The following is a 22,442-nucleotide window of genomic DNA, read 5'->3' on the forward strand; positions in this document are numbered from 1 at the left end:
CATGAGTTGCACATGGGTGGGGGCCTGCTGGCAGGTGCCCCACAGTGCTGGGGGGTGGGGGTGGTGGGAGACATGGGTGGGGGCCTGGTGGAGGCTGCCCCTGGTGGCTGAAGGGTGGGGGTGGTGAGAGACATGAGTTGCACATGGGTGGGGGCCTGCTGGCAGGTGCCCAACAGTGCTGGGGGGTGGGGGTGGTGGGAGACATGGGTGGGGGCCTGGTGGTGGGTGCCCCTGCACTGCTGGGGGGTGAGGGTGGTGGGAGACATGGGTGGGTGCCTGGTGGAGGCTGCCCCTGGTGGCTGGGGGGTGGGGGTGCTGGGAGACATGGTTGGGGGCCTGGTGGAGGCTGCCCTTGCACTCCTGGGGGGTGGGGGTGGTGGGAGACATGGGTGGGGGCCTGGTGGAGGCTGCCCCTGGTGGCTGGGGGGTGGGGTGGTGGGAGACATGGGTGGGGGCCTGGTGGAGCCTGCTCCTGGTGGCTGGGGGGTGGGGGTGGTGGGAGACATGCGTGGGGCCTGGTGGTGGGTGCCCCTGCACTGCTGGGGGGTGGGGGTGGTGGGAGACATGGGTGGGGGCCTGCTGGCAGGTGCCCCACAGTGCTGGGGGGTGGGGGTGGTGGGGAACATGAGTTCGACATGGGTGGGGGCCTGCTGGCAGGTGCCCCACAGTGCTGGGGGGTGGGGGTGGTGGGAGACATGGGTGGGGGCCTGGTGGAGGCTGCCCCTGGTGGCTGGGGGGTGGGGGTGGTGGGAGTCATGGGTGGGGGCCTGCTGTCAGGTGCCCCACAGTGCTGGGGGGTGGGGGTGGTGGGAGACATGGGTGGGTGCCTGGTGGAGGCTGCCCCTGGTGGCTGGGGGGTGGGGGTGGTGGGAGACATGAGTTGCACATGGGTGGGGGCCTGCTGGCAGGTGCCCCACAGTGCTGGGGGGTGGGGGTGGTGGGAGACATGGGTGGGGGCCTGGTGGAGGCTGCCCCTGGTGGCTGAGGGGTGGGGGTGGTGAGAGACATGAGTTGCACATGGGTGGGGGCCTGCTGGCAGGTGCCCCACAGTGCTTGGGCGTGGGGGTGCTGGTAGACATGGGTGGGGGCCTGGTGGTGGGTGCCCCTGGTGGCAGGGGGGTGGGGGTGCTGGGAGACATGGGTGGGGGCATGGTGGAGGCTGCCCCTGCACTGCTGGGGGGTGGGGGTGGTGGGAGACATGGGTGGGGGCCTGGTGGAGGCTGCCCCTGGTGGCTGGGGGGTGGGGGTGCTGGGAGACATGGGTGGGGGCCTGGTGGAGGCTGCCCCTGGTGGCTGGGGAGTGGGGGTGGTGGTAGACATGGGTGGGGGCCTGCTGGTGGGTGCCCCACAATGCTGGGGGGTGGGGGTGGTGGGAGACATGGGTGGGGGCTTGGTGGAGGCTGCCCCTGGTGGCTGGGGAGTGGGGGTGGTGGGAGACATGAGTTGCACATGGGTGGGGGCCTGATGGCAGGTGCCCCACAGTGCTGGGGGGCCGGGGGTGCTGGGAGAAATGGGTGGGGGCCTGGTGGTGGGTGCCCCTGCACTGCTGGGGGGTGGGGGTGGTGGGAGACATGGGTGGGGGTCTGCTGGCAGGTGCCCCACAGTGCTGGGGGGTGGGGGTGGTGGGAGACATGGGTGGGGGCCTGGTGGAGGCTGCCCCTGGTGGCTGGGATGTGGGGGTGGTGGGAGACATGAGTTCCACATGGGTGGGGGCCTGCTGGCAGGTGCCCAACAGTGCTGGTGGGGGTGGGGGTGGTGGGAGACATGGGTGGGGGCCTGGTGGAGGCTGCCCCTGGTGGCTGGGGGGTGGGGGTGGTGGGAGTCATGGGTGGGGGCCTGGTGGAGGCTGCCCCTGGTGGCTGGGGGGTGGGGGTGGTGGGAGACATGGGTGGGGACCTGGTGGAGGCTGCCCCTGGTGGCTGGGGGGTGGGGGTGGTGGGAGACATGAGTTGCACATGAGTGGGGGCCTGCTGGCAGGTGCCCCACGGTGCTGGGGGGTGGGGGTGCTGGGAGACATGGGTGGGGGCCTGGTGGTGGGTGCCCCTGCACTACTGGGGGTGGGGGTGGTGGGAGACATGGGTGGGGGCCTGGTGGAGGCTGCCCCTGGTGGCTGGGGGGTGGGGGTGCTGGGAGACATGGGTGGAGGCCTCGTGGAGGCTGCCCCTGCACCTCTGGGGGGTGGGGGTGGTGGGAGACATGGGTGGGGGCCTGGTGGAGGCTGCCCCTGGTGGCTGGTAGGTGGGGGAGGTGGGAGACATGGGTGGGGGCCTGGTGGAGGCTGCCCCTGGTGGCTGGGGGGTGGGGGTGGTGGGTGACATGGGTGGGGGCCTGGTGGTGGGTGCCCCTGGTGGCTGGGGGGTGGAGTCGTGGGAGACATGGGTGGGGGCCTGCTGGCAGGTGCCCACAGTGCTGGGGGTGGGGGTGGTGGGGTTGACATGAGTTGGACATGGGTGGGGCCTGCTGGCAGGTGCCCCACAGTGCTGGAGGGTGGGGGTGGTGGGAGACATGGGTGGGGGCCTGGTGGAGGCTGCCCCTGGTGGCTGGGGGGTGGGGGTGGTGGGAGTCATGGGTGGGGGCCTGCTGGCAGGTGCCAGCAGTGCTGGGGGATGGGGGTGGTGGGAGACATGGTGGGTGCCTGGTGGAGGCTTCCCCTGGTGGCTGGGGGGTGGGGGTGGTGGGAGACATGAGTTGCACATGGGTGGGGGCCTGCTGGCATGTACCCCACAGTGCTGGAGGGTGGCGGTGCTGGGAAACATGGGTGCGGGCCTGGTGGTGGGTGCCCCTGCACTGCTGGGGGGTGGGGGTGGTGGGAGACATGGGTGGGGGCCTGCTGGCAGGTGCCCCACAGTGCTGGGGGGTGGGGGTGGTGGGAGACATGGATGGGGGCCTGGTGGAGGCTGCCCCTGGTGGCTGGGGGGTGGGGGTGGTGGGAGACATGAGTTCCACATGGGTGGAGGCCTGCTGGCAGGTGCCCCACAGTGCTGGGGGGTGGGGGTGCTGGGAGACATGGGTGGGGGCCTGGTGGTGGGTGCTCCTGGTGGCTGGGGGGTGGGGGTGCTGGGAGACATGGGTGGGGGCCTGGTGGAGGCTGCCCCTGCACTGCTGGGGGTGGGGGTGGTGGGAGACATGGGCGGGGGCCTGGTGGAGGGTGCCCCTGGTGGCTGGGGGGTGGGGGTGCTGGAAGACATGGGTGGGGGCCTGGTGGAGGCTGCCCCTGGTGGCTGGGGGGTGGGGGTGGTGGGAGACATCGGTGGGGGCCTGGTGGTGGGTGCCCCTGCACTGCTGGGGGGCGGGGGTGGTGGGAGTCATGGGTGGGGGCCTGCTGGCAGGTGCCCCACAGTGCTGGGGGATGGGGGTGCTGGGAGACATGGGTGGTGGCCTGGTGGAGGCTGCCCCTGGTGGCTGGGGGGTGGAGGTGGTGGGAGACATGAGTTGCACATGGGTGGGGGCCTGCTGGAAGGTGCCCCACAGTGCTGGGGGGTGGGGGTGCTGCGAGACATGGGTGGGGGCCTGGTGGTGGGTGCCCCTGCACTGCTGGGGGGTGGGCGTGGTGGGAGACATGGGTGGGGGCCTGCTGGCCGGTGCCCCACAGTGCTGGGGGGTGGGGGAGGTGGGGAACATGAGTTGGACATGGGTGTGGGCCTGCTGGCAGGTGCTCCACAGTGCTGGGGGGTGGGGGTGGTGGGGCACATGAGTTGGACATGGGTGGGGCCTGCTGGCAGGTGCCCCACGGTGCTGGGGGTGGGGGTGGTGGGGAACATGAGTTGGACATGGGTGGGGGACTGCTGGCAGGTGCCCCACAGTGCTGGGGGGTGGGGGTGGTGGGAGACATGGGTGGAGGCCTGGTGGAGGGTGCCCCTGCACTGCTGGGGGGTGGGGGTGGTGGGAGACATGGGTGGGGACCTGGTGGAGGCTGCCCCTGGTGGCTGGGGAGTGGGGGTGGTGGGAGACATGAGTTGCACATGGGTGGGGGCCTGCTGGCAGGTGCCCCACAGTGCTGGGGGGTGGGGGTGCTGGGAGACATGGGTGGGGGCCTGGTGGTGGGTGCCCCTGCACTGCTGCGGGGTGGAGGTGGTTGGAGACATGGGTGGGGGCCTGGTGGAGGCTGCCCCTGGTGGCTGGGGGTTGGGGGTGCTGGGAGACATGAGTGGGGGCCTGGTGGATTCTGCCCCTGCACTGCTGGGGGGTGGGGGTGGTGTGAGACATGGGTGGGTGCCTGGTGGAGGCTGCCCCTGGTGACTAGGGGGTGGGGGTGGTGGGAGACATGGGTGGGGGCCTGGTGGAGGCTTCCCCTGGTGGCTGGGGGGTGGGGGTGGTGGGAGACATGGGTGGGGGCCTGGTGGTGGGTGCCCCTACACTGCTGGGGGGTGGGGGTGGTGGGAGACATGGGTGGGGGCGTGCTGGCAGGTGCCCCACAGTGCTGGGGGTGGTGGGGAACATGAGTTGGACATGGGTGGGGGACTGCTGGCAGGTGCCCCACAGTGCTGGGGGGTGGGGGTGGTGGGAGACATGGGTGGGGGCCTGGTGGAGGCTGCCCCTGGTGGCTGGGGGGTGGGGGTGGTGGGAGTCATGGCTGGGGGCCTGCTGGCAGGTGCCCCACAGTGCTGGGGGTGTGGGTGGTGGGAGACATGGGTGGGTGCCTGGTGGAGGCTGCCCCTGGTGGCTGGGGGCTGGGGGTGGTGGGAGACATGAGTTGCACATGGGTGGGGGCCTGCTGGCAGGTGCCCCACAGTGCTGGGGGGTGGGGGTGCTGGGAGACATGGGTGCGGGCCTGGTGGTGGGTGCCCCTGCACTGCTGGGGGGTGGGGGTGGTGGGAGACATGGGTGGGGGCCTGCTGGCAGGTGCCCCACAGTGCTGGGGGGTGGGGGTGGTGGGAGACATGGGTGGGGGCCTGGTGGAGGCTGCCCCTGGTGGCTGGGGGGTGGGGGTGGTGGGAGACATGAGTTGCACATGGGTGGGGGCCTGCTGGCAGGTGCCCCACAGTGCTGGGGGGTGGGGGTGCTGGGAGACATGGGTGGGGGCCTGGTGGTGGATGCCCCTGGTGGCTGGGGGGTGGGGGTGCTGGGAGACATGGGTGGGGACCTGGTGGAGGCTGCCCCTGCACTGCTGGGGGGTGGGGGTGGTGGGAGACATGGGTGGGGGCCTGGTGGAGGCTGCCCCTGGTGGCTGGGGGGTGGGGGTGCTGGGAGACATGGGTGGGGGCCTGGTGGAGGCTGCCCCTGGTGGCTGGGGGGTGGGGGTGTTGGGAAACATGGGTGGGGGCCTGGTGGTGGGTGCCCCTGAACTGCTGGGGGGTGGGGGTGGTGGGAGTCATGGGTGGGGGCCTGCTGGCAGGTGCCCCACAGTGCTGGGGGGTGGGGGTGGTGGGCGACATGGGTGGGGGCCTGGTGGAGGCTTCCGCTGGTGGCTTGGGGGTGGTGGTGGTGGGAGACATGAGGTGCACATGGGTGGGGGCCTGCTGGCAGGTGCCCAACAGTGCTGGGGGGTGGAGGTGGTGGGAGACATGGGTGGGGGCCTGGTGGAGGGTGCCCCTGCAATGCTGGGGGGTGGGAGTGGTGGGAGACATGGGTGGGGGCCTGGTGGAGGCTGCCCCTGGTGGCTGGGGGGTGGGGGTGGTGGGAGACATGGTTGGGGGCCTGGTGGAGGCTGCCCCTGGTGGCTGGGGGGTGGAGGTGTTGGGAGACATGAGTTGCACATGGGTGGGGGCCTGCTGGTAGGTGCCCCACAGTGCTGGGGGGTTGGGGTGCTGGGAGACATGGGTGGGGGCCTGGTGGTGGGTGCCCCTGCACTGCTGGGGGGTGGGGGTGGTGGGAGACATGGGTGGGGGCCTGGGGGGTGGGGGTGCTGGGAGACATGGGTGGGGGCCTCGTGGAGGCTGCCCCTGGTGGCTGGGGGGTGGAGGTGGTGGGAGACATGGGTGGGGGCCTGGTGGTGGGTGCCCCTGCACGGCTGGGGGGTGGGGTGGTGGGAAACATGGATGGGGGCCTGCTGGCAGGTGCCCCACAGTGCTGGGGGGTGGGGGTGGTGGGGATAACATGAGTTGGACATGGGTGGGGGCCTGCTAGCAGGTGCCCCACCGTGCTGGGGGGTGGGGGTGGTGGGAGACATGGGTGGGGGCCTGGTGGAGGCTGCCCTGGTGGCTGGGGGGTGGGGGTGGTGGGAGTCATGGGTGGGGGCCTGCTGGCAGGTGCCCCACAGTGCTGGGGGGTGGGGGTGGTGGGAGACATGGGTGGGTGCCTGGTGGAGGCTGCCCCTGGTGGCTGGGGGGTGGGGGTGGTGGGAGACATGAGTTGCACATGGGTGGGGGCCTGCTGGCAGGTACCTCACAGTGCTGGGGGATGGGGGTGCTGGGAGACATGGGTGCGGACCTGGTGGTGGGTGCCCCTGCACTGCGGGGGGGTGGGGGTGGTGGGAGACATGGGTGGGGGCCTGCTGGCAGGTGCCCCACAGTGCTGGGGGGTGGGGGTGGTGGGAGACATGGGTGGGGGCCTGGTGGAGGCTGTCCCTGGTGGCTGGGGGGTGGGGGTGGTGGGAGACATGAGTTGCACATGGGTGGGGGCCTGCTGGCAGGTGCCCCACAGTGCTGGGGGGTGGGGGTGCTGGGAGACATGGGTGGGGGCATGGTGGTGGGTGCCCCTGGTGGCTGGGGGGTGGGGGTGCTGGTGGAGGCTGCCCCTGCACTGCTGGGGGGTGGGGGTGGTGGGAGACATGGGTGGGGGCCTGGTGGAGGGTGCCCCTGCACTGCTGGGGGGTGGGGGTGGTGGGAGACATGGGTGGTGGCCTGGTGGAGGCTGCCCCTGGTGGCTGGGGGGTGGGGGTGGTGGGAGACATGGGTGGGGGCCTGGTGGAGGCTGCCCCTGGTGGCTGGGGGGTGGGGGTGGTGGGAGACATGAGTTGCACATGGGTGGGGGCCTGCTGGCAGGTGCCCCACAGTGCTGGGGGGTGGGGGTGCTGGGAGACATGGGTGGGGGCCTGGTGGTGGGTGACCCTGCACTGCTGCGGGGTGGGGGTGGTGGGAGACATGGGTGGGGGCATGGTGGAGGCTGCCCCTGGTGGCTGGGGATTGGGGGTGCTGGGAGACATGGGTTGGGGCCTGGTGGAGGCTGCCCCTGGTGGCTGGGGGGTGGGGGTGGTGGGAGACATGGGTGGGGGCCTGGTGGTGGGTGCCCCTACACTGCTGGGGGGTGGGGGTGGTGGGAGACATGGGTCGGGGCCTGCTGGCAGGTGCCCCACAGTGCTGGGGGTGGGGGTGGTGGGGAACATGAGTTGGACATGGGTGGGGGCCTGCTGGCAGGTGCCCCACAGTGCTGGGGGTTGGGGGTGGTGGGAGACATGGGTGGGGGCCTGGTGGAGGGTGCATCTGCACTGCTGGGGGGTGGGGGTGGTGGGAGACATGGGTGGGGGCCTGGTGGAGGCTGCCCCTGGTGTCTGGGGGTGGGGGGTGGTGGGAGACATGGGTGGGGGCCTGGTGGAGGCTGCCCCTGGTGGCTGGGGGGCGGGGGTGGTGGGAGACATGAGTTGCACATGGGCGGGGGCCTGCTGGCAGGTGCCCCACAGTGCTGGGGGGTGGGGGTGCTGGGAGACATGGGTGCGGGCCTGGTGGTGGGTGCCCCTGCACTGCTGGGGGGTGGGGGTGGTGAAAGACATGGGTGGGGGCCTGCTGGCAGGTGCCCCACAGTGCTGGGGGTGGGGATGGTGGGAGACATGGGTGGGGGTCTGGTGGAGGCTGCCTCTGGTGGCTGGGGGGTGGGGGTGGTGGGAGACATGAGTTGCACATGGGTGGGGGCCTGCTGGCAGGTGCCCCACAGTGCTGGGGGGTGGGGGTGCTCGGAGATATGGGTGGGGGCCTGGTGGTGGGTGCCCCTGGTGGCTGGGGGTGCTGGGAGACATGGGTGGGGGCTTGGTGGAGGCTGCCCCTGCACTGCTGGGGGGTGGGGGTGGTGGGAGACATGGGTGGGGGCCTGGTGGAGGCTGCCCCTGGTGGCTGGGGGGTGGGGGTGCTGGGAGACATGGGTGGGGGCCTGGTGGAGGCTGCTCCTGGTGGCTGGGGGGTGGGGGTGTTGGGAAACATGGGTGGGGGCCTGGTGGTGGGTGCCCCTGCACTGCTGTGGGGTGGGGGTGGTGGGAGTCATGGGTGGGAGCCTGCTGGCAGGTGCCCCACAGTGCTGGGGGGTGGGGGTGGTGGGAGACATGGGTGGGGGCCTGGTGGAGGCTTCCCCTGGTGGCTGGGGGGTGGGGGTGGTGGGAGACATGAGTTGCACATGGGTGGGGGCCTGCTGGCAGGTGCCCCACAGTGCTGGGGGGTGGGGGTGCTGGGAGACATGGATGGGGGCCTGGTGGTGGGTGCCCCTGCACTGCTGGGGGGTGGGGGTGGTGGGAGACATGGGTGGGGGCCTGCTGGCAGGTGCCCCACAGTGCTGGGGGGTGGGGGTGGTGGGGAACATGAGTTGGACATGGGTGTGGGCCTGCTGGCAGGTGCCCCACAGTGCTGGGGGATAGGGGTGGTGGGAGACATGGGTGGGGGCTTGGTGGACGCTGCCCCTGCACTGCTGGGGGGTGGGGGTGCTGGGAGACATGGGTGGGGGCATGATGGAGGCTGCCCCTGCACTTCTGGGGGGTGGGGGTGGTGGGAGACATGGGTGGGGGCCTGGTGGAGGCTGCCCCTGGTGGCTGGGGGGTGGGGGTGCTGGGAGACATGGGTGGGGGCCTGGTGGAGGCTGCCCCTGGTGGCTGGGGGGTGGGGGTGGTGGTAGACATGGGTGGGGGCCTGCTGGCAGGTGCCTCACAATGCTGGGGGGTGGGGGTGGTGGGAGACATGGGTGGGGGCTTGGTGGAGGCTGCCCCTGGTGGCTGGGGAGTGGGGGTGGTGGGAGACATGAGTTGCACATGGGTGGGGGCCTGCTGGCAGGTGCCCCACAATGCTGGGGGGTGGGGGTGCTGGGAGAAATGGGTGGGGGCCTGGTGGTGGGTGCCCCTGCACTGCTGGGGGGTGGGGGTTGTGGGAGACATGGGTGGGGGTCTGCTGGCAGGTGCCCCACTGTGCTGGGGGGTGGGGGTGGTGGGAGACATGGGTGGGGGCCTTGTGGAGGCTGCCCCTGGTGGCTGGGGGGTGGGGGTGGTGGGAGACATGAGTTCCACATGGGTGGGGGCCTGCTGGCAGGTGTCCAACAGTGCTGGTGGGGGTGGGGGTGGTGGGAGACATGGGTGGGGGCCTGGTGGAGGCTGCCCCTGGTGGCTGGGGGGTGGGGGTGGTGGGAGTCATGGGTGGGGGCCTGGTGGAGGCTGCCCCTGGTGGCTGGGGGGTGGGGGTGGTGGGAGACATGGGTGGGGGCCTGGTGGAGGCTGCCCCTGGTGGCTGGGGGTTGGGGGTGGTGGGAGACATGAGTTGCACATGGGTGGGGGCCTGCTGGCAGGTGCCCGACAGTGCTGGGGGGTGGGGGTGCTGGGAGACATGGGTGGGGGCCTGGTGGTGGGTGCCCCTGCACTGCTGGGGGTGGGGGTGGTGGGAGACATGGGTGGGGGCCTGGTGGAGGCTGCCCCTGGTGGCTGGGGGGTGGGGGTGCTGGGAGACATGGGTGGAGGCCTCGTGGAGGCTGCCCAGGCACCTCTGGGGGGTGGGGGTGGTGGGAGACATGGGTGGGGGCCTGGTGGAGGCTGCCCCTGGTGGCTGGGGGGTGGGGGAGGTGGGAGACATGGGTGGGGGCCTGGTGGAGGCTGCCCCTGGTGGCTGGGGGGTGGGGGTGGTGGGAGACATGGGTGGGGGCCTGCTGGCAGGTGCCCACAGTGCTGGGGGTGGGGGTGGTGGGGTTAACATGAGTTGGACATGGGTGGGGCCTGCTGGCAGGTGCCCCACAGTGCTGGAGGGTGGGGGTGGTGGGAGACATGGGTGCGGGCCTGGTGGTGGGTGCCCCTGCACTGCTGGGGGGTGGGGGTGGTGGGAGACATGGGTGGGGGCCTGCTGGCAGGTGCCCCACAGTGCTGGGGGGTGGGGGTGGTGGGAGACATGGATGGGGGCCTGGTGGAGGCTGCCCCTGGTGGCTGGGGGGTGGGGGTGGTGGGAGACATGAGTTCCACATGGCTGGGGGCCTGCTGGCAGGTGCCCCACAGTGCTGGGGGGTGGGGGCGCTGGGAGACATGGGTGGGGGCCTGGTGGTGGGTGCTCCTGGTGGCTGGGGGGTGGGGGTGCTGGGAGACATGGGTGGGGGCCTGGTGGAGGCTGCCCCTGCACTGCTGGGGGTGGGGGTGGCGGGAGACATGGGCGGGGGCCTGGTGGAGGGTGCCCCTGGTGGCTGGGGGGTGGGGGTGCTGGAAGACATGGGTGGGGGCCTGGTGGAGGCTGCCCCTGGTGGCTGGGGGGTGGGGGTGGTGGGAGACATCGGTGGGGGCCTGGTGGAGGCTGCCCCTGGTGGCTGGGGGGTGGAGGTGGTGGGAGACATGAGTTGCACATGGGTGGGGGCCTGCTGGCAGGTGCCCCACAGTGCTGAGGGGTGGGGGTGCTGCGAGACATGGGTGGGGGCCTGGTGGTGGGTGCCCCTGCACTGCTGGGGGGTGGGCGTGGTGGGAGACATGGGTGGGGGCCTGCTGGCCGGTGCCCCACAGTGCTGGGGGGTGGGGGTGGTGGGGAACATGAGTTGGACATGGGTTGGGGCCTGCTGGCAGGTGCCCCACAGTGCTGGGGGGTGGGGGTGGTGGGTCACATGAGTTGGACATGGGTGGGGGCCTGCTGGCAGGTGCCCCACGGTGCTGGGGGTGGGGGTGGTGGGGAACATGAGTTGGACATGGGTGGGGGACTGCTGGCAGGTGCCCCACAGTGCTGGGGGGTGGGGGTGGTGGGAGACATGGGTGGGGGCCTGTTGGAGGGTGCCCCTGCACTGCTGGGGGGTGGGGGTGGTGGGAGACATGGGTGGGGGCCTGGTGGAGGCTGCCCCTGGTGGCTGGGGGTGGGGGTGGTGGGAGACATGGGTGGGGGCCTGGTGGAGGCTGCCCCTGGTGGCTGGGGGGTGGGGGTGGTGGGAGACATGAGTTGCACATGGGTGGGGGCCTGCTGGCAGGTGCCCCACAGTGCTGGGGGGTGGGGGTGCTGGGAGACATGGGTGGGTGCCCCTGGACTGCTGCGGGGTGGAGGTGGTGGGAGACATGGGTGGGGGCCTGGTGGAGGCTGCCCCTGGTGGCTGGGGGGTGGGGGTGCTGGGAGACATGAGTGGGGGCCTGGTGGATTCTGCCCCTGCACTGCTGGGGGGTGGGGGTGGTGGGAGACATGGGTGGGGGCCTGGTGGAGGCTGCCCCTGGTGGCTAGGGGGTGGGGGTGGTGGGAGACATGGGTGGGGGCCTGGTGGAGGCTGCCCCTGGTGGCTGGGGGGTGGGGGTGGTGGGAGACATGGGTGGGGGCCTGGTGGTGGGTGCCCCTACACTGCTGGGGGGTGGGGGTGGTGGGAGACATGGGTGGGGGCCTGCTGGCAGGTGCCCCACAGTGCTGGGGGTGGTGGGGAACATGAGTTGGACATGGGTGGGGGTCTGCTGGCAGGTGCCCCACAGTGCTGGGGAGTGGGGGTTGTGGGAGACATGGGTGGGGGCCTGGTGGAGGCTGCCCCTGGTGGCTGGGGGGTGGGGGTGGTGGGAGTCATGGCTGGGGGCCTGCTGGCAGGTGCCCCACAGTGCTGGGGGTGGGGGTGGTGGGAGACATGGGTGGGTGCCTGGTGGAGGCTGCCCCTGGTGGCTGGGGGGTGGGGGTGGTGGGAGACATGAGTTGCACATGGGTGGGGGCCTGCTGGCAGGTGCCCCACAGTGCTGGGGGGTGGGGGTGCTGGGAGACATGGGTGCGGGCCTGGTGGTGGGTGCCCCTGCACTGCTGGGGGGTGGGGGTGGTGGGAGACATGGGTGGGGGCCTGCTGGCAGGTGCCCCACAGTGCTGGGGGGTGGGGGTGGTGGGAGACATGAGTTGCACATGGGTGGGGGCCTGCTGGCAGGTGCCCCACAGTGCTGGGGGGTGGGGGTGCTGGGAGACATGGGTGGGGGCCTGGTGGAGGCTGCCCCTGGTGGCTGGGGGTGGGGGTGGTGGGAGACATGGGTGGGGGCCTGGTGGAGGCTGCCCCTGGTGGCTGGGGGGTGGGGGTGGTGGGAGACATGAGTTGCACATGGGTGGGGGCCTGCTGGCAGGTGCCCCACAGTGCTGGGGGGTGGGGGTGCTGGGAGACATGGGTGGGGGCCTGGTGGTGGGTGCCCCTGGACTGCTGCGGGGTGGAGGTGGTGGGAGACATGGGTGGGGGCCTGGTGGAGGCTGCCCCTGGTGGCTGGGGGGTGGGGGTGGTGGGAGTCATGGCTGGGGGCCTGCTGGCAGGTGCCCCACAGTGCTGGGGGTGGGGGTGGTGGGAGACATGGGTGGGTGCCTGGTGGAGGCTGCCCCTGGTGGCTGGGGGGTGGGGGTGGTGGGAGACATGAGTTGCACATGGGTGGGGGCCTGCTGGCAGGTGCCCCACAGTGCTGGGGGGTGGGGGTGCTGGGAGACATGGGTGCGGGCCTGGTGGTGGGTGCCCCTGCACTGCTGGGGGGTGGGGGTGGTGGGAGACATGGGTGGGGGCCTGCTGGCAGGTGCCCCACAGTGCTGGGGGGTGGGGGTGGTGGGAGACATGGGTGGGGGCCTGGTGGAGGCTGCCCCTGGTGGCTGGGGGGTGGGGGTGGTGGGAGACATGAGTTGCACATGGGTGGGGGCCTGCTGGCAGGTGCCCCACAGTGCTGGGGGGTGGGGGTGCTGGGAAACATGGGTGGGGGCCTGGTGGTGGATGCCCCTGGTGGCTGGGGGGTGGGGGTGCTGGGAGACATGGGTGGGGGCCTGGTGGAGGCTGCCCCTGCACTGCTGGGGGGTGGGGCTGGTGGGAGACATGGGTGGGGGCCTGGTGGAGGCTGCCCCTGGTGGCTGGGGGGTGGGGGTGCTGGGAGACATGGGTGGGGGCCTGGTGGAGGCTGCCCCTGGTGACTGGGGGGTGGGGGTGTTGGGAAACATGGGTGGGGGCCTGGTGGTGGGTGCCCTGCACTGCTGGGGGGTGGGGGTGGTGGGAGTCATGGGTGGGGGCCTGCTGGCAGGTGCCCCACAGTGCTGGGGGGTGGGGGTGGTGGGAGACATGGGTGGGGGCCTGGTGGAGGCTTCCCCTGGTGGCTGGGGGGTGGGGGTGGTGGGAGACATGAGGTGCACATGGGTGGGGGCCTGCTGGCAGGTGCCCAACAGTGCTGGGGGTGGGAAACATGGGTGGGGGCCTGGTGGAGGGTGCCCCTGCAATGCTGGGGGGTGGGAGTGGTGGGAGACATGGGTGGGGGCCTGGTGGAGGCTGCCCCTGGTGGCTGGGTGGTGGGGGTGGTGGGAGACATGAGTTGCACATGGGTGGGGGCCTGCTGGCAGGTGCCCCACAGTGCTGGGGGGTGGGGGTGCTGGGAGACATGGGTGGGGGCCTGGTGGTGGGTGCCCCTGCACTGCTGGGGGTGGGGGTGGTGGGAGACATGGGTGGGGGCCTGGTGGAGGCTGCCCCTGGTGGCTGGGGGTTGGGGGTGCTGGGAGACATGGGTGGAGGCCTCGTGGAGGCTGCCCCGGCACCTCTGGGGGGTGGGGGTGGTGGGAGACATGGGTGGGGGCCTGGTGGAGGCTGCCCCTGGTGGCTGGGGGTGGGGGAGGTGGGAGACATGGGTGGGGGCCTGGTGGAGGCTGCCCCTGGTGGCTGGGGGGTGGGGGTGGTGGGAGACATGGGTGGGGGCCTGCTGGCAGGTGCCCACAGTGCTGGGGGGTGGGGGTGGTGGGGTTAACATGAGTTGGACATGGGTGGGGCCTGCTGGCAGGTGCCCCACAGTGCTGGAGGGTGGGGGTGGTGGGAGACATGGGTGGGGGCCTGGTGGAGGCTGCCCCTGGTGGCTGGGGGGTGGGGGTGGTGGGAGTCATGGGTGGGGGCCTGCTGGCAGGTGCCAGCAGTGCTGGGGGATGGGGGTGGTGGGAGACATGGGTGGGTGCCTGGTGGAGGCTGCCCCTGGTGGCTGGGGGGTGGGGGTGGTGGGAGACATGAGTTGCACATGGGTGGGGGCCTGCTGGCATGTACCCCACAGTGCTGGAGGGTGGCGGTGCTGGGAGACATGGGTGCGGGCCTGGTGGTGGGTGCCCCTGCACTGCTGGGGGGTGGGGGTGGTGGGAGACATGGGTGGGGGCCTGCTGGCAGGTGCCCCACAGTGCTTGGGGGTGGGGGTGGTGGGAGACATGGGTGGGGGCCTGGTGGTGGGTACCCCTACACTGCTGGGGGGTGGGGGTGGTGGGAGACATGGGTGGGGGCCTGCTGGCAGGTGCCCCACAGTGCTGGGGGTGGTGGGGAACATGAGTTGGACATGGGTGGGGGTCTGCTGGCAGGTGCCCCACAGTGCTGGGGGGTGGGGGTTGTGGGAGACATGGGTGGGGGCCTGGTGGAGGCTGCCCCTGGTGGCTGGGGGGGTGGGGGTGGTGGGAGTCATGGCTGGGGGCCTGCTGGCAGGTGCCCCACAGTGCTGGGGGTGGGGGTGGTGGGAGACATGGGTGGGTGCCTGGTGGAGGCTGCCCCTGGTGGCTGGGGGGTGGGGGTGGTGGGAGACATGAGTTGCACATGGGTGGGGGCCTGCTGGCAGGTGTCCAACAGTGCTGGTGGGGGTGGGGGTGGTGGGAGACATGGGTGGGGGCCTGGTGGAGGCTGCCCCTGGTGGCTGGGGGGTGGGGGTGGTGGGAGTCATGGGTGGGGGCCTGGTGGAGGCTGCCCCTGGTGGCTGGGGGGTGGGGTGGTGGGAGACATGGGTGGGGGCCTGGTGGAGGCTGCCCCTGGTGGCTGGGGGTTGGGGGTGGTGGGAGACATGAGTTGCACATGGGTGGGGGCCTGCTGGCAGGTGCCCGACAGTGCTGGGGGGTGGGGGTGCTGGGAGACATGGGTGGGGGCCTGGTGGTGGGTGCCCCTGCACTGCTGGGGGTGGGGGTGGTGGGAGACATGGGTGGGGGCCTGGTGGAGGCTGCCCCTGGTGGCTGGGGGGTGGGGGTGCTGGGAGACATGGGTGGAGGCCTCGTGGAGGCTGCCCAGGCACCTCTGGGGGGTGGGGGTGGTGGGAGACATGGGTGGGGGCCTGGTGGAGGCTGCCCCTGGTGGCTGGGGGGTGGGGGAGGTGGGAGACATGGGTGGGGGCCTGGTGGAGGCTGCCCCTGGTGGCTGGGGGGTGGGGGTGGTGGGAGACATGGGTGGGGGCCTGCTGGCAGGTGCCCACAGTGCTGGGGGTGGGGGTGGTGGGGTTAACATGAGTTGGACATGGGTGGGGCCTGCTGGCAGGTGCCCCACAGTGCTGGAGGGTGGGGGTGGTGGGAGACATGGGTGCGGGGCCTGGTGGTGGGTGCCCCTGCACTGCTGGGGGGTGGGGGTGGTGGGAGACATGGGTGGGGGCCTGCTGGCAGGTGCCCCACAGTGCTGGGGGGTGGGGGTGGTGGGAGACATGGATGGGGGCCTGGTGGAGGCTGCCCCTGGTGGCTGGGGGGTGGGGGTGGTGGGAGACATGAGTTCCACATGGCTGGGGGCCTGCTGGCAGGTGCCCCACAGTGCTGGGGGTGGGGGCGCTGGGAGACATGGGTGGGGCCTGGTGGTGGGTGCTTCCTGGTGGCTGGGGGGTGGGGGTGCTGGGAGACATGGGTGGGGGCCTGGTGGAGGCTGCCCCTGCACTGCTGGGGGTGGGGGTGGCGGGAGACATGGGCGGGGGCCTGGTGGAGGGTGCCCCTGGTGGCTGGGGGGTGGGGTGCTGGAAGACATGGGTGGGGGCCTGGTGGAGGCTGCCCCTGGTGGCTGGGGGGTGGGGGTGGTGGGAGACATCGGTGGGGGCCTGGTGGAGGCGCTGGGGGGTGGAGGTGGTGGGAGACATGAGTTGCACATGGGTGGGGGCCTGCTGGCAGGTGCCCCACAGTGCTGAGGGGTGGGGGTGCTGCGAGACATGGGTGGGGGCCTGGTGGTGGGTGCCCCTGCACTGCTGGGGGGTGGGCGTGGTGGGAGACATGGGTGGGGGCCTGCTGGCCGGTGCCCCACAGTGCTGGGGGGTGGGGGTGGTGGGGAACATGAGTTGGACATGGGTTGGGGCCTGCTGGCAGGTGCCCCACAGTGCTGGGGGGTGGGGGTGGTGGGTCACATGAGTTGGACATGGGTGGGGGCCTGCTGGCAGGTGCCCCACGGTGCTGGGGGTGGGGGTGGTGGGGAACATGAGTTGGACATGGGTGGGGGACTGCTGGCAGGTGCCCCACAGTGCTGGGGGGTGGGGGTGGTGGGAGACATGGGTGGGGGCCTGTTGGAGGGTGCCCCTGCACTGCTGGGGGGTGGGGGTGGTGGGAGACATGGGTGGGGGCCTGGTGGAGGCTGCCCCTGGTGGCTGGGGGTGGGGGTGGTGGGAGACATGGGTGGGGGCCTGGTGGAGGCTGCCCCTGGTGGCTGGGGGGTGGGGGTGGTGGGAGACATGAGTTGCACATGGGTGGGGGCCTGCTGGCAGGTGCCCCACAGTGCTGGGGGGTGGGGGTGCTGGGAGACATGGGTGGGTGCCCCTGGACTGCTGCGGGGTGGAGGTGGTGGGAGACATGGGTGGGGGCCTGGTGGAGGCTGCCCCTGGTGGCTGGGGGGTGGGGGTGCTGGGAGACATGAGTGGGGGCCTGGTGGATTCTGCCCCTGCACTGCTGGGGGGTGGGGGTGGTGGGAGACATGGGTGGGGGCCTGGTGGAGGCTGCCCCTGGTGGCTAGGGGGTGGGGGTGGTGGGAGACATGGGTGGGGGCCTGGTGGAGGCTGCCCCTGGTGGCTGGGGGGTGGGGGTGGTGGGAGACATGGGTGGGGGCCTGGTGGTGGGTGCCCCTACACTGCTGGGGGGTGGGGGTGGTGGGAGACATGGGTGGGGGCCTGCTGGCAGGTGCCCCACAGTGCTGGGGGTGGTGGGGAACATGAGTTGGACATGGGTGGGGGTCTGCTGGCAGGTGCCCCACAGTGCTGGGGAGTGGGGGTTGTGGGAGACATGGGTGGGGGCCTGGTGGAGGCTGCCCCTGGTGGCTGGGGGGTGGGGGTGGTGGGAGTCATGGCTGGGGGCCTGCTGGCAGGTGCCCCACAGTGCTGGGGGTGGGGGTGGTGGGAGACATGGGTGGGTGCCTGGTGGAGGCTGCCCCTGGTGGCTGGGGGGTGGGGGTGGTGGGAGACATGAGTTGCACATGGGTGGGGGCCTGCTGGCAGGTGCCCCACAGTGCTGGGGGGTGGGGGTGCTGGGAGACATGGGTGCGGGCCTGGTGGTGGGTGCCCCTGCACTGCTGGGGGGTGGGGGTGGTGGGAGACATGGGTGGGGGCCTGCTGGCAGGTGCCCCACAGTGCTGGGGGGTGGGGGTGGTGGGAGACATGAGTTGCACATGGGTGGGGGCCTGCTGGCAGGTGCCCCACAGTGCTGGGGGGTGGGGGTGCTGGGAGACATGGGTGGGGGCCTGGTGGAGGCTGCCCCTGGTGGCTGGGGGTGGGGGTGGTGGGAGACATGGGTGGGGGCCTGGTGGAGGCTGCCCCTGGTGGCTGGGGGGTGGGGGTGGTGGGAGACATGAGTTGCACATGGGTGGGGGCCTGCTGGCAGGTGCCCCACAGTGCTGGGGGGTGGGGGTGCTGGGAGACATGGGTGGGGGCCTGGTGGTGGGTGCCCCTGGACTGCTGCGGGGTGGAGGTGGTGGGAGACATGGGTGGGGGCCTGGTGGAGGCTGCCCCTGGTGGCTGGGGGTGGGGGTGGTGGGAGTCATGGCTGGGGGCCTGCTGGCAGGTGCCCCACAGTGCTGGGGGTGGGGGTGGTGGGAGACATGGGTGGGTGCCTGGTGGAGGCTGCCCCTGGTGGCTGGGGGGTGGGGGTGGTGGGAGACATGAGTTGCACATGGGTGGGGGCCTGCTGGCAGGTGCCCCACAGTGCTGGGGGGTGGGGGTGCTGGGAGACATGGGTGCGGGCCTGGTGGTGGGTGCCCCTGCACTGCTGGGGGGTGGGGGTGGTGGGAGACATGGGTGGGGGCCTGCTGGCAGGTGCCCCACAGTGCTGGGGGGTGGGGGTGGTGGGAGACATGGGTGGGGGCCTGGTGGAGGCTGCCCCTGGTGGCTGGGGGGTGGGGGTGGTGGGAGACATGAGTTGCACATGGGTGGGGGCCTGCTGGCAGGTGCCCCACAGTGCTGGGGGGTGGGGGTGCTGGGAAACATGGGTGGGGGCCTGGTGGTGGATGCCCCTGGTGGCTGGGGGGTGGGGGTGCTGGGAGACATGGGTGGGGGCCTGGTGGAGGCTGCCCCTGCACTGCTGGGGGGTGGGGCTGGTGGGAGACATGGGTGGGGGCCTGGTGGAGGCTGCCCCTGGTGGCTGGGGGGTGGGGGTGCTGGGAGACATGGGTGGGGGCCTGGTGGAGGCTGCCCCTGGTGACTGGGGGGTGGGGGTGTTGGGAAACATGGGTGGGGGCCTGGTGGTGGGTGCCCCTGCACTGCTGGGGGGTGGGGGTGGTGGGAGTCATGGGTGGGGGCCTGCTGGCAGGTGCCCCACAGTGCTGGGGGGTGGGGGTGGTGGGAGACATGGGTGGGGGCCTGGTGGAGGCTTCCCCTGGTGGCTGGGGGGTGGGGGTGGTGGGAGACATGAGGTGCACATGGGTGGGGGCCTGCTGGCAGGTGCCCAACAGTGCTGGGGGTGGGAAACATGGGTGGGGGCCTGGTGGAGGGTGCCCCTGCAATGCTGGGGGGTGGGAGTGGTGGGAGACATGGGTGGGGGCCTGGTGGAGGCTGCCCCTGGTGGCTGGGTGGTGGGGGTGGTGGGAGACATGAGTTGCACATGGGTGGGGGCCTGCTGGCAGGTGCCCCACAGTGCTGGGGGGTGGGGGTGCTGGGAGACATGGGTGGGGGCCTGGTGGTGGGTGCCCCTGCACTGCTGGGGGTGGGGGTGGTGGGAGACATGGGTGGGGGCCTGGTGGAGGCTGCCCCTGGTGGCTGGGGGTTGGGGGTGCTGGGAGACATGGGTGGAGGCCTCGTGGAGGCTGCCCCGGCACCTCTGGGGGGTGGGGGTGGTGGGAGACATGGGTGGGGGCCTGGTGGAGGCTGCCCCTGGTGGCTGGGGGTGGGGGAGGTGGGAGACATGGGTGGGGGCCTGGTGGAGGCTGCCCCTGGTGGCTGGGGGGTGGGGGGTGGTGGGAGACATGGGTGGGGGCCTGCTGGCAGGTGCCCACAGTGCTGGGGGGTGGGGGTGGTGGGGTTAACATGAGTTGGACATGGGTGGGGCCTGCTGGCAGGTGCCCCACAGTGCTGGAGGGTGGGGGTGGTGGGAGACATGGGTGGGGGCCTGGTGGAGGCTGCCCCTGGTGGCTGGGGGGTGGGGGTGGTGGGAGTCATGGGTGGGGGCCTGCTGGCAGGTGCCAGCAGTGCTGGGGGATGGGGGTGGTGGGAGACATGGGTGGGTGCCTGGTGGAGGCTGCCCCTGGTGGCTGGGGGGTGGGGGTGGTGGGAGACATGAGTTGCACATGGGTGGGGGCCTGCTGGCATGTACCCCACAGTGCTGGAGGGTGGCGGTGCTGGGAGACATGGGTGCGGGCCTGGTGGTGGGTGCCCCTGCACTGCTGGGGGGTGGGGGTGGTGGGAGACATGGGTGGGGGCCTGCTGGCAGGTGCCCCACAGTGCTTGGGGGTGGGGGTGGTGGGAGACATGGGTGGGGGCCTGGTGGTGGGTACCCCTACACTGCTGGGGGGTGGGGGTGGTGGGAGACATGGGTGGGGGCCTGCTGGCAGGTGCCCCACAGTGCTGGGGGTGGTGGGGAACATGAGTTGGACATGGGTGGGGGTCTGCTGGCAGGTGCCCCACAGTGCTGGGGGGTGGGGGTTGTGGGAGACATGGGTGGGGGCCTGGTGGAGGCTGCCCCTGGTGGCTGGGGGGGTGGGGGTGGTGGGAGTCATGGCTGGGGGCCTGCTGGCAGGTGCCCCACAGTGCTGGGGGTGGGGGTGGTGGGAGACATGGGTGGGTGCCTGGTGGAGGCTGCCCCTGGTGGCTGGGGGGTGGGGGTGGTGGGAGACATGGGTGCGGGCCTGGTGGTGGGTGCCCCTGCACTGCTGGGGGGTGGGGGTGGTGGGAGACATGGGTGGGGGCCTGCTGGCAGGTGCCCCACAGTGCTGGGGGGTGGGGGTGGTGGGGGACATGGGTGGGGGCCTGGTGGAGGCTGCCCCTGGTGGCTGGGGGGTGGTGGGAGACATGAGTTGCACATGGGTGGGGGCCTGCTGGCAGGTGCCCCACAGTGCTGGGGGGTGGGGGTGCTGGGAGACATGGGTGGGGGCCTGGTGGTGGATGCCCCTGGTGGCTGGGGGGTGGGGGTGCTGGGAGACATGGGTGGGGGCCTGGTGGAGGCTGCCCCTGCACTGCCGGGGGGTGGGGCTGGTGGGAGACATGGGTGGGGGCCTGGTGGAGGCTGCCCCTGGTGGCTGGGGGGTGGGGGTGCTGGGAGACATGGGTGGGGGCCTGGTGGAGGCTGCCCCTGGTGGCTGGGGGGTGGGGGTGTTGGGAAACATGGGTGGGGGCCTGGTGGTGGGTGCCCCTGCACTGCTGGGGGGTGGGGGTGGTGGGAGTCATGGGTGGGGGCCTGCTGGCAGGTGCCCCACAGTGCTGGGGGGTGGGGGTGGTGGGAGACATGGGTGGGGGCCTGGTGGAGGCTTCCCCTGGTGGCTGGGGGGTGGGGGTGGTGGGAGACATGAGGTGCACATGGGTGGGGGCCTGCTGGCAGGTGCCCAACAGTGCTGGGGGTGGGAGACATGGGTGGGGGCCTGGTGGAGGGTGCCCCTGCAATGCTGGGGGGTGGGAGTGGTGGGAGACATGGGTGGGGGCCTGGTGGAGGCTGCCCCTGGTGGCTGGGGGGTGGGGGTGGTGGGAGACATGGGTGGGGGCCTGGTGGAGGCTGCCCCTGGTGGCTGCGGGTGGGGGTGGTGGGAGACATGAGTTGCACATGGGTGGGGGCCTGCTGGCAGGTGCCCCACAGTGCTGGGGGGTGGGGGTGCTGGGAGACATGGGTGGGGGCCTGGTGGTGGATGCCCCTGGTGGCTGGGGGGTGGGGGTGCTGGGAGACATGGGTGGGGGCCTGGTGGAGGCTGCCCCTGCACTGCTGGGGGGTGGGGGTGGTGGGAGACATGGGTGGGGGCCTGGTGGAGGCTGCCCCTGGTGGCTGGGGGGTGGGGGTGGTGGGAGACATGGGTGGGGGCCTGGTGGAGGCTGCCCCTGGTGGCTGGGGGGTGGGGGTGGTGGGAGACATGAGTTGCACATGGGTGGGGGCCTGCTGGCAGGTGCCCCACAGTGCTGGGGGGTGGGGGTGGTGGGAGACATGGGTGGGGGCCTGGTGGTGGATGCCCCTGGTGGCTGGGGGGTGGGGGTGCTGGGAGACATGGGTGGGGGCCTGGTGGAGGCTGCCCCTGCACTGCTGGGGGGTGGGGGTGGTGGGAGACATGGGTGGGGGCCTGGTGGAGGCTGCCCCTGGTGGCTGGGGGGTGGGGGTGCTGGGAGACATGGGTGGGGGCCTGGTGGAGGCTGCCCCTGGTGGCTGGGGGGTGGGGGTGTTGGGAAACATGGGTGGGGGCCTGGTGGTGGGTGCCCCTGCACTGCTGGGGGGTGGGGGTGGTGGGAGTCATGGGTGGGGGCCTTCTGGCAGGTGCCCCACAGTGCTGGGGGGTGGGGGTGGTGGGAGACATGGGTGGGGGCCTGGTGGAGGCTTCCCCTGGTGGCTGGGGGGTGGGGGTGGTGGGAGACATGAGGTGCACATGGGTGGGGGCCTGCTGGCAGGTGCCCAACAGTGCTGGGGGGTGGGAGACATGGGTGGGGGCCTGGTGGAGGGTGCCCCTGCAATGCTGGGGGGTGGGAGTGGTGGGAGACATGGGTGGGGGCCTGGTGGAGGCTGCCCCTGGTGGCTGGGGGGTGGGGGTGGTGGGAGACATGAATTGCACATGGGTGGGGGCCTGCTGGCAGGTGCCCCACAGTGCTGGGGGGTTGGGGTGCTGGGAGACATGGGTGGGGGCCTGGTGGTGGGTGCCCCTGCACTGCTGGGGGGTGGGGGTGGTGGGAGACATGGGTGGGGGCCTGGTGGCTGGGGGGTGGGGGTGCTGGGAGACATGGGTGGGGGCCTCGTGGAGGCTGCCCCTGGTGGCTGGGGGTGCGGGTGGTGGGAGACATGGGTGGGGGCCTGGTGGTGGGTGCCCCTGCACTGCTGGGGGGTGGGGTGGTGGGAGACATGGATGGGGGCCTGCTGGCAGGTGCCCCACAGTGCTGGGGGGTGGGGGTGGTGGGGATAACATGAGTTGGACATGGGTGGGGCCTCCTGGCAGGTGCCCCACCGTTCTTGGGGGTGTGAGGGTGGTGTTTTGACATGGGTGAGGGCCTGGTGGAGGCTGCCCCTGGTGGCTGGGGGGTGGGGGTGGTGGGA

The sequence above is a fragment of the Ambystoma mexicanum genome, chromosome 1p (assembly GCF_040938575.1).
Source record: "Ambystoma mexicanum isolate Mex_15411 chromosome 1p, UKY_AmexF1_1, whole genome shotgun sequence".
Taxonomy (NCBI): domain Eukaryota; kingdom Metazoa; phylum Chordata; class Amphibia; order Caudata; family Ambystomatidae; genus Ambystoma; species Ambystoma mexicanum.